This window comes from Mastomys coucha, unplaced genomic scaffold (genome assembly GCF_008632895.1).
Source record: "Mastomys coucha isolate ucsf_1 unplaced genomic scaffold, UCSF_Mcou_1 pScaffold21, whole genome shotgun sequence".
NCBI lineage: Eukaryota > Metazoa > Chordata > Mammalia > Rodentia > Muridae > Mastomys > Mastomys coucha.
Window position 1 is genome coordinate 138,095,522 of NW_022196904.1, and position 10,953 is coordinate 138,106,474.

The 10,953-nt window shown below is 50.1% G+C and overlaps 1 long non-coding RNA gene across 1 annotated transcript; it reads left to right on the top strand.

The window, feature by feature from the left end:
• The first annotated feature begins 6,807 nt into the window (after positions 1-6,807).
• On the top strand, positions 6,808-7,960 carry LOC116103459. Its single transcript, XR_004123478.1, has 2 exons — positions 6,808-6,874; positions 7,715-7,960. It is a non-coding gene; the product is annotated as an uncharacterized LOC116103459 (long non-coding RNA).
• The last annotated feature ends 2,993 nt before the right edge of the window (positions 7,961-10,953 follow it).

A 10,953-nucleotide genomic window follows, 5' to 3' on the forward strand; every position in this document is an offset into this window, starting at 1 on the left:
ATTTTATTGTAGGAAGGAGAAAATATGCTGGTCAAGTAGAGAGAAAGAAAGGAGAGGAAAAAGAGAGAAAAAGGAGAGGACGAAAGCAAAAGAATAGAACAAAGAGCAGAGAGGAGAGAGAGAGCAAGAGAGGGAGAGTGAGAGGAAGAGGAAGAGAGCAAGAGAGGAACAAAGAGCAAGAGAGAGAGGAGGGGCAGACCACCCTTTATTGTATGGGGCGTGGCATGCCTGGCTTGTGGTCAGATCACTGGGTGTAAGGTCCAGCTAGAATGCTGGGAGCTTGGAACATTGTCTACCTGATAGAGCACACATCTCCTGCAGGGGCAGCTGTGAGGGATTTGGGCAGAAATCTGAGCCATCGTCTCAGGAGCTATCACTGAACACCTACTGTCCCTTGTAAACAAATTTACTCTGCTCAGTGGGTCTCCGGGGTTCTAAAGGTGGCAGCTCTACTGGACCCTGGCTGTCAGAACAGTCCACTGCCCCACACAAATGGGCTGAACAGATGGCTCAGCAGTTAAGAGCATTTGTTGCCTCTGTAGATGACAGGGGTTTGGTTCCCAGTACTCACATGGCCACAGCTCACAAGCATCTGTAACTCCAGCTCCAGAAAGTCTGACTAGCACCCTCTTCTGGCTTTGGTAAGCACTGTACACACTTGGGGCATGAACGATCAGGCAAATTCACACCCATGAAGTAAAATAAAGCTAACTAAACAAATACGATGGACAGAGCATCTGCCAGCCTGACTGAGAAGCTGAGGCCTGGGGCCCTAAACAGCACTCACCCATCTCCTCTCTGTCCTGGACAGAGTGGAAGGTCAGAGCACACAGAGCCAAGAGCTGACGGATCCTACTGTGAAGCAATCCAGCTGCTGCTTCCTTCTGGGGATCACCCTTCTTGCACCCCTGAGCTGCAGTGAGGCCTAAAGTCCCCAGAGGCACAGCCGCCAGAGCTTTCAACCTCTCTCCTTAGAATCAACTGTGCTTTCCAACCCACCTGTCCCCTGCAGGCCAGGGGAGGCCTGCCAAGTCCCAAAGACATCCCAACATCTTCCCCAGGCTCATGACCAGATAGGAGCACAGCCAGACTCAACTGCCCCCCGTGGCTGGATGCCCTAGCAGGAAAATATCTGTAGTCCATCTTAGCTACTTTGTGAATTCTTCTTTTTCCCATCCTTTATCCACCAGGTTTCACAGAAGAGAAAGAAAGATAGAGGAGAGAGGTAGAGGGAGAGAGAGAGGGGGAGGGAAGTAGAGAGAAGGAGGGAGGGAGGAAGAGAGAGAGAGAGAGGGAGAGAGAGAGAGAGTGTAAGGGTTTGTGATTCACCAAAGAGTGATACCCTAGACTCAAACAGTACACAACATCAAAGAGCGTTTATTCATGCAGAGATCCAGCACACGTGGGTCCACCATACATCAGGATGGGCTTTGCAACGCAAAGCTGCTAGGGGAGGAGTGAGTGACTCTTACCTTTTCTTCCCTTGATTGGTTGTCTCTATCTCCAGGGGTATAGGAGCCTTTGTGATTGGTTAAGGCTCTGGGGTATATGTGGTTCAGACTCGGTGGTAGGGCAACTCCTGACAGCTCCTGATTACCTGCCTGTGAGGAGTGGTTTTTGTTTTGTTTTATTTTGCTTTTCCTGGAACTGACTTGATTTGGACTTTCCCAGTTCTGGGAAACAGAAACTTAGGCCTAGTCTGCAGCCTGTCATAGTGTTAACCTGGCTCTGGCTAACCCAGTTCTCTCACAACTAACAAACCACAACCAGCTCCCCTGAATGACCACAAACCACCAACCGTGCCTCTTGGGGCCCTAGCAGTTATATACCTTCTAAAAAGTTCCCAGGATTCCACACATCACACAATCGCAGAAATCATCTGCAGCTGGCAAAGCCACGCCTCTGCTAGAGCAGGAGGCAAATCATAGCTGCTGCAGACAGTCCAAGACAGCCCCATATCCCCACACCTGGGTTAAAATGAAACCATATTCTTATATTTCTGTATTTTTTAAAAAGAAATCAAAATTCCAGAATTGTCGCTCCACCTCCCTGGCCCACGCCCTCTGCCACTGATGCAAATAGAGAGATTTCTTCTAAGGTTTTATTGAGATGGGGTCTCATGTAGCCCAGGTTGGCCTCAAATTTGATTCACAGCCAAAGATGAGGGGCCCATGGGAGCCAAGCACGTAACTGGCAGTGCTGTGTCACTTGGAAGAAGCCCAAAAGGGTGCTGGGTAACTGAATCCCCAATCTTCCTACCTCTGCCTTCCAAGCACTAGGATTGCAGGCATGAGCCACCAGTGTCTAGTTCCTGAAGACAGTTCTAACATGAGGCCCTTAGACAGTTGAAGCAGCACGTTGAATGGATGGCAGGTCCTTGGTCCTCAGTCCCAACTTTCACCACTGATCTTCATATGCTAAAGAACAATGCAAGTGGCAAACACAGCCGCCAAGCAGTGAGATGCTTCCTGTGAAGCCTGAAACTCAGGACTGGACAGGTTGGGCCCAACGAGGCAAGGAAAGGAGATGCTGAGGGAGGAGAGCCACGGGGAGGACTTCAGGCTTGGTAAAACTCAGCTGCCTAGGCCTGGGAGAGCAGCCCAGGCTTAGAGCACTGGCTTCATGGGGGGTGGGGGGGGGTCCGTTCCTTCGCCAGAATTGAAAACAAATGAAAATAAACAAATGTAGCAGTTGGCTATGTAAGCAAGACTTGGGGCATCCCTGTCTGCCACCCCAGCCTCTGCCAATGTTCCTAAAATACAGTCCCCTTATGATCCCAGGTTGTTTATGTACACGAAGAGAGATTTGAATCTGCACAGTCATTCATGCTTCCCAGCAGGCCTCCCTAAGGGGTGAGCTGGAAGACCCTGTAGGAAGGGGCTCAGTGGGCAGGAAAGGAAATTGGGAATTTTTGAGAAAATGCCCAGCCCGAGAGAAGCCCTGAGTGCTGTGCCCACAGTACAAATAACAACTAATAGGGAGCAGAAAAGATACTGGGGGAAGTGGGTGAAGGGAGTGAGGAAGCAGCATGTAAACCAAAATCACAGGCCAAGGAACGCCCACTAACAGCCAACATCAGCTAACGCCTCCCTTTAAAGGTGTCAGGTCTGATCCGCCTTTTTTCCTGACAGCCATTGGGTGTCAGATGACATTAAAGACCTGGGACCCCCACCACCACCACCCTAAATACTCTGGCTAAGAATGAGAAGCTGAATCTCCACCCCACTCAGGTAGATGAAGTGGAAATTTCAGGTTTCATTGGAGACTCAGGTTACAAAGTTTGCTGGGGCAGACACAGGTGAAAGGATGTTTTGCTAAAGCAAGCATGTAAAAGGACACATGATAATTAGAAAGAACAGAAATATGACCCCACACACAGTGGGAGCTCAAGCATTGGTTCACTTTGCTCCCCCTCACTAGTCTTCGCTGACAACACGCATGTCTTGTTTGCCTGACATTGAGTTGCTGAGCTTCGCTTGTGGTGACTTCATAGGGAGAAACTCACCAAAGAACTTCTCGTGAGGTTCCTGAGGCTTCTTGTCGCTTCCACAGACTTGGGCTAGTTGGGAAGCCTTGCGGTTTCTTCTGGATTGAACTGCCCTTGCTGATTCATGTGTGGTGTCTGCCGAGTGACTGGACTGCAGCTGCTGATTCGTGTTTGGTGTTTGCTAGTGGACTGGACTGAGAACAAGGAAGATTGGAATCACCCCGAAGAACTACTTCTAAACTGGTCCACTTCTCCTGTATCCTAATAACATTTCTTTTATTTCTTTTCTTTTCCACTACCTCTGGCGGGTGGTGGGCTAGAGGGGAAGTTGAGCCCTTATTAAAGTAGGTTGTGAAAAAATTACACCCAACAGGTGACCTAGCATGTGATCTCAGGACCTGGGCAGAAAGTTTGAGGCCAGCCTGGGCTGTATACAGCAAGATCTTGCCTTCACTCAGCCCCCTAAAAATAGGAAGAAGAGAAGGAAAAGAAAAGGAAGGAGGAAGGGGAAAGGAGGGAGGGAAGGAAGGAGGAGGCATCATTGTAACAAATGCCTGTAATCCCAGTATTTGGGAAGCAGAGCCAGAAGGCCAGTCTGGTCTGCAGGAGGCCCTGTCTCTAGGTAAGAAACACAAAAGAGAGAGAAAGAGAGTGAGTGAGAGAGACAGAAAGGGAGAGGGGGAGAAAAGTATGAATGTATTTTAAACTCCATTTGGTGTGATCACTAATTCAATCAACAAACAGGAAATACAGCACCTCAGGGACCCCCACACGTGTCAGACTCTGCTTTATTTGTAACTAGGGACAAGCAAGGTGCAGTGTGTCAGCTGCTCCCAAAACAGCGAATGTCTGGTAAAAATCGCACCACCTGAAAACCAGACAGCCCACCTGAAAACCAGACAGCCCACCTGAAAACCAGACAGCCACCTGAAAACCAGACAGCCCACCTGAAAACCAGACAGCCCACCTGAAAACCAGACAGCCCACCTGAAAACCAGATAGCCCACCTGAAAACCAGACAGCCACCTGAAAACCAGACAGCCCAAAGTAAAGTGGCTGGAACAGGAAGGGGTTACTTTTCCTGCCATAAAGAGGAAGTGCAGGGGCTGCAGAGATGGCACAGCTCACTCGTGCTCTTGCCGAGGATCTGAGTTCTATCCCCAGCACCCATGTTGGGAGGCCCATGACCATCTGACCATCTCAGAGGATTGGGCATCCGTCTTCCGACCTCCACAGGCACAATGAACACACACACGATTTTATTTTATTTTATTTTATTTTTACGTTTTAAAAATAAGACTCAAAAGTCCTGGCGGAGGGTTGAGGCAGGAGCATGGCTCCCATCCGTGTATCTGGTCCCTTCTCTCCCTGTCATCATTAACATGAGGTTCTCATCCTTCAAGTCACTTCCTGATTCCAAGCTCCAGATATCACATCCACATGCCAGGCAGTACAGGGTAAGAAACACGATAATCCCTCAACACACGCAGCCCCCACTCCTACTTTCCTGCTGCCTCAGCTTCTGCAGGAATCTGGCCAGCCACTGCCACCACCTTCTCCACACCCCAGCCCTCTCTCTGCTGAAATTGCATTGGCCTCTTCTGAGAGGGGAAGTGGGTGGAGGCAACGTAAGAAGTTCACTGTTCCACTCAGCTCTCTGGGCTTTCTGTAGCTAGACCAAGGGCGTGGCTGTTGGCCGTGCCTAGGGTAACTCCCCCCTCCCCACTCCCCACTCCCCCCTCCCCATTCCCTCCTCCACTCCCTACCACCCCTTCACACACCTAATTCTGACAGCTGAATGAAGGGCAGGCCTGAGAGCTGCAGGAAGCTTCTCACTGATAATGTGGGCCTCTGCATGAGAAGGATGCAGCCTGGAAACTGTCCAAAAAGCTCAGAAGACTCATCTCCTTCCCGGGACTTGCAGCAACAAGTTCGCTGCCATCTCGCACCACTGAGAGGGTGAAAAAAAAAAAAAAAAACTACAGAGTTGTTTTACACTTATCCCCTGTGCTGGGGCCCAAGCAAGCTAACATCAAAGTGGCCTCGTTTATTCCTTGTCTTTCTCAAGCAAAGCATTCTGGGAAATCTGGACAAAAAGATAACTGCCAAGGTTACCACACAGGCTGCTTGCTTGCCTTTCTCCTTCTCCTCCTTCTCCTTCTCCTTCTCCTTCTCCTTCTCCTTCTCCTTCTCCTTCTCCTTCTCCTTCTCCTTCTCCTCCTCCTCCTCCTCCTCCTCCTCCTCCTCCTCCTTCTCCTTCTCCTCCTTCTCCTCCTCCTCCTTCTCCTTCTTCTTCTCCTTCTCCTCCTCCTCCTCCTCTTTCTTCTTCTTCTTCTTCTTCTTCTTCTTTGGTTTTTCGAGACAGGGTTTCTCTATGTAGCCCAGGCTGGCCTCAAATCCACAGAGATCTGCCAGACTCTGTGTCTTGAGTGCTGGGACTTATGGTATGTGTCACCTGGCAACACAGGCTGCGTTCAATCAACACAATAATTAAATAATTCTCTCTGCCTTAGTTTGCCAAAAATTGTAAAGCTGGGCTCTGTGACACCCACGAGTAGCCCTGGTTACTTGGGAGGCCAAGACAGAAGGATGGTTTGAGTCCAGGAGTTCAAGATTTGCCTGAACTACACACTGAGATCCCAGATCAATAAATCAATGAATCAATTTTTAAAATTAACATCATAGAACCAGAGTTGATGAATCAGTATTTCCATTCTTCTCTCTCCCTGTGTGATATCATCTAGGCATGCTGGAATGGGTGTGTTTTCTCTCTTAATTAAAGAATTAAAAGGCAGGAAAAAAATTGAAAGTCGAACAAAGCCAAAGTTTATTCAAAAGGAACAATTTAAAAAGAAACACCCTGGAGTAGGCATGATGGAAATCTCAGCTGCTGCCTGGAGGAGGAGGAAAAGAGAGAAGAGGGGAAAAAAAAATCCATGCTGCTTGAGTTAAGCCAGAATGGAGGCTGTTTAGGGTCAGACAAGCAGCTAGCTGTAGGGCAGGGAGGGAATTTAAAGAAAGAGGGAGAGAACCCAAGTACCAGAGATTGCATACATATGTTCTGGTGGTATCTAAAGAAAGAGACAGGAAAAGGACTTAGAAAGGAGGACAGACCCAGCTGAATTTCCCGGCCCTAGTAGGGACTGCACCAGAAGGCAGGGATTCTAGGAAGGGAATGAACAGCATCTCATTAAAGGGATAATTATTCCGCCGATCTCTTACCTCCCTGCCTTGGAGTGGGCGCTGGGATAGGTGATTGACTGGCCCAACTGGATTAACTATGTTTTAGACAGCTTGGAATGCTCAGTCTCCGCCCAAGCCAGACACGTCCCGGGCTTTTGCTGTGTCAGCCCATCTCTGAAGAGGTAACCCTAAAATCACTCAGAGGTAAGCTGAAACGGGGGGTGGGGGGCACGAGCTCTAGCCCATTTTAGCCCATTTTCACCATGAAAATCTAGAGCTATTTGCCAAAAGAGATCATTATTGTCTGCTGGAGTTCCAGTCCGTGGCAGGAGGGCTGAGGGCCTGGAAGTCTCCGGTAGCATTCCTGGCCGGATCACTAAGGAGGGTTCTAGATGCAGCTTCTGTGGATCCTGCCCTAGCTGTCTGTCCAGTTGCCACTTCTTGTTTGCTTTTCGTGCTCCTGCCTTAGGACGACAGACTTAAACTCCATTCTTTCTTTGTGGTGTGCAAGCCTGCACTGGAGGTCATCGTTTCCAGAGGCCTGTCCTTCCCCCATGTTGATCCCGGGGATTGAACCCAGGTCGTCAGGCTTAGCAGCCTTTACCGAACCACCTTGTTGGCATAGGAAGTGATTTTGAGCCGATCACTTTGGTCTCTCATTCTTCTCTCCATAGCTCTTTACTTTCTGCTTAGCTTGGGATACTTAATCTGTTGTGGGGTAAGATGCCAGACTCTCAAGCCAGTGTGGTAGAGGCAGAGGCAAGTGTCTTTGTGAATTCAGGGACAGCCTCGTCTACATAATGAGTTCCAGGCTAGGCAGGGTTACATAATGAGACCTTGTCTTTAAAAAAAAAAGGAAAAGCTGACTATACTCTTTAGCCAGTTTATTATACCTTCCTCCTTTGACACACATGCTCAGCTGGGATCCACTGGGACCCCCTGGCCCTCGTCAGAATTTTCAGCTCCTTGCTCCTTGTCCATCTTTCCTTTGTGGCCTTTGCTTTTTCTCTTTGAAGCTTTTGGTTTTTTTTTTTCACCACCCAGTTCCCAGTTGCTCCGGGACACAATCTTCACATTGAGATCCTGGGTTGCTGATCAGAATGGAAAGCTGAGCTGAGATGAGGGACGAGGCAATGTCACATGCTGATGGATGGGATGTACTTCAACTAGACAGCCAGCCGAGCCAGCAAGTCTCCACTGCTTCAGGCTACACCGAGTCAGAGCAATAATCAGGCCCACAGTGCAGACGAGCTGAGATGTGTAATAAAGGAAAGTAAACGGCCGCAGAAACCTCCGGAGGCAGGGGTAACTAACTCTGAGAGGCAGGATTAGGCTGGGGTGTGAAGGGACTCATAGCCTCAGCTACCGATGCTGTGGGACTCTGGACAGTGTGGGTAGCCTTTCTGAGCCTTGTCTTCAGATGGTAGCAGCTCCATTCCTTAACTGGAGTCACCTTGGGTAGTCATTTATCTAATAGCAACCTTTGTTGCTATTAGATTGTAACCTTTGAACTCAGATCTGCGTGACACCCAGGCTGACACATTGACAGTTGGGCTCAATGGCCAGGTTCCCCCAGTGTCACTGTACTTGGAGAGTGATTCCTCTCTCTCTCTCATACAACTCCAGACATTTCCCCTAACTTGGCTTTACAGAGGCCGAAAGAATGTTCCACCTCTGTGCAGGGGTGAGGTAGGATGAAGACCCCAGGAGATGAGGAGATTGGAGCTGCAGCCTGGAATCTGCATAGCCTGTCCGGGACTGCTGGTGACAGCCCTTCAGGGACATCGGTCCAGAGCAGCCAGCTGGATGCCTGTGGCCACTGCTGACTCAGAACCTAGGAGACCTGGTGCCGTTCTCCACCCTGTAGATAGCTGGCTCTCTCGTGACTGGGGAAAGGAGGGTGGGTGTCTGAGATCCTGCCATAAAGCTGGATCCTGTTTCATGTAAAACTCTGGGAGCTGGGAGTTTTAGCTCCTGCATCTAATCCCAGCACTCAAGAGACTGGAGCAAGAGGAATACTGTGAACTCCAAGCTAGCCTGGGCTGCAATAGTGAGTTCTGGGTCAGCCTGGGTTACAGAGTAAAAGCCTAGGGGTTGGTGGGACTATTTTCTGCCCCAACAGACACCAGGAATGTTGGTTAAAAGCAGAGTCACAGCTCACACCCCAAGGGCCCAGATTCCTTTAGGCCTTCCACAGTGAACTCTACTCCTTGGTCTTGATTAGTGGCTGCAGGTACCCTGGGGTCTCCTCACAGTCAGTAGGGTCTCAGGAGGAGTAAGAAGGCACAGAGGAAAAGTCACAAGTGGGAAGGAGGACAACAGGGCCCTGGCCAACACCACAGCAAGCCAGTAAGCAGAGTTCCTCCATGGCTTTCCTCAGCGATAGATGGCGAGCTGTAGGCTGGAATCCCCTTTCCTTCCCAAAATGCTTTTGATTGGGTGTTTCTCTCACTGAGCCTGATGGAACACTATCACAGCAGGGTGTAGGAGCTCAGACCTGTTGGCCACCCTCCCCTGTAAAATGTCCACTGTCTGAGAAGACAGCGTCTGCTGTCTCCCACCCTTTCCTAATGCCTCCGCTTTCCAACCCTGCTACCACATCTGTGACCTGTCTGCTCTCTGTCATACCTCATCTTACCCTGTGGTAGCCAGCTCCACTGTTTGAATTTGTCCAATAAGGTCTGGAGGCTCAGAGAGGTTAGCCCCAGGAAACACAGCTGAACAGCACTGAAGGCTCCCAGGGCTGTGCTCTGTCAGCAGAGGGACTCAGGCGTCCTACCTCCCTCTCCCGCCCAGGGAGGTCTGAGAGACACAGTCGCCTCCCAATCCATGTGAGAGAGGAAATGTGTCATTCCCAAAGCCACACAGTGTGCCTTAGCAGCATCTGGTCAGACACAAGACCTGCTGGTCCACTTCAAAAACACCTGAGCTCTCTACTGGAGAAACCAGGCTGGGAACAGCTAGGGTCCAACCCAGGAAAGGAGCTTTACCAGGGTTCCAGTCACAGTGTGCCTAGCTAGCTACTCACTCATCAAACATTGACTGGGCACCTACCAAGGGAGAAGGGAATCTTGGGAGGATCACATGTCACGAATGAATACCTAGGGGCCTTGACTTCTGCTCAGTGAGGTCATGCATCCTAGATAAAGAGACAGATTGTGGACACCTGGAAGGTCTAACTGCACAGAGTTCCTGTCCTATATCACAACAGGCCAGACTCCAGAAGGAACCGGTCCCAAGGGCTGGCAACAGGGGGACTTCTGGGGGCTCACCCAAGTGTCCCCTGCATCTAGTATCATGGAAGGAGCAGACAGGCTTCAGAGACTGGGACTAAGAAGTGTCAACAACACCCCATGGCCCAAGATGGAGGCCCCCCTCTACCCTCCCCATCCCCTCCAGCCCAGACCCTTCCCCACTGCCCTAAGTTTCACAGTAGATGAGGGTGGTCTGCCTGGAAGGCAGGGAGAGGAGCCTAGAACTGCAGCCTGGCATCTACAACCATCATGAAAGAGTCAAGCCCCACCAGGCCTTCTCCTCCTTCCCTATGGTAACAGAGCTGCAGGGATGTTTGTCATAGAGCCAGCTAGGAATCTGTGGCCTACCTGCCGTGGGGCTCCCCACACTGCCTACATCCCCACTCCCTGCTCCACCACACATAGCTGCCTTCTTTCAGCACTCCAGGCTCCCACTGGGCCCTGGGTGTGTCCTGCTCCAGCTGCTCCATACCCTTACAGGCAGCTCACCTCATACAAGGTTAACCAAGCCCATCTTAGGCAGGGCTTGGAATCAAACTCGGGCCCCTTGCATGCTGGGCAAGCACCCTATGCAGCACAGCTCAGAACTACAGGGAACTGAAAAGTGTCCTGGCAGCCCAAAATAGAAATGATCTAAATAAACGGTGGGAAGGAATGCCTGTGGCTACACAAAGTAATTACAAAATATATGCAGGGATGGAAATGGTCACCGCCAGTCTCGGAGTTTGAGCTGTGCTGTGAGAATCTAGCTACAAACTGATGTCATTTGCATTAAAATTCAATTCAGAAGCATAAAGAAAAATGGGGGTGGGTGGGGCACGACTGTGGGTGTGACTCAGTTGGTAGAATGCTTACCTAGCATGCATGAGGTATCCCTGGCATCACACATACCTGTATCCATGGTACTTAAGAGATAGAGGCAGGAGAATCAAGAATTGAAGGTTATCGTTGGGTACATATGATATTATAGGCCAACCTGAGCTACCCAGGACCCTTCCTCAAAAGCAGAAGGAAAATAAGACAGTGCCT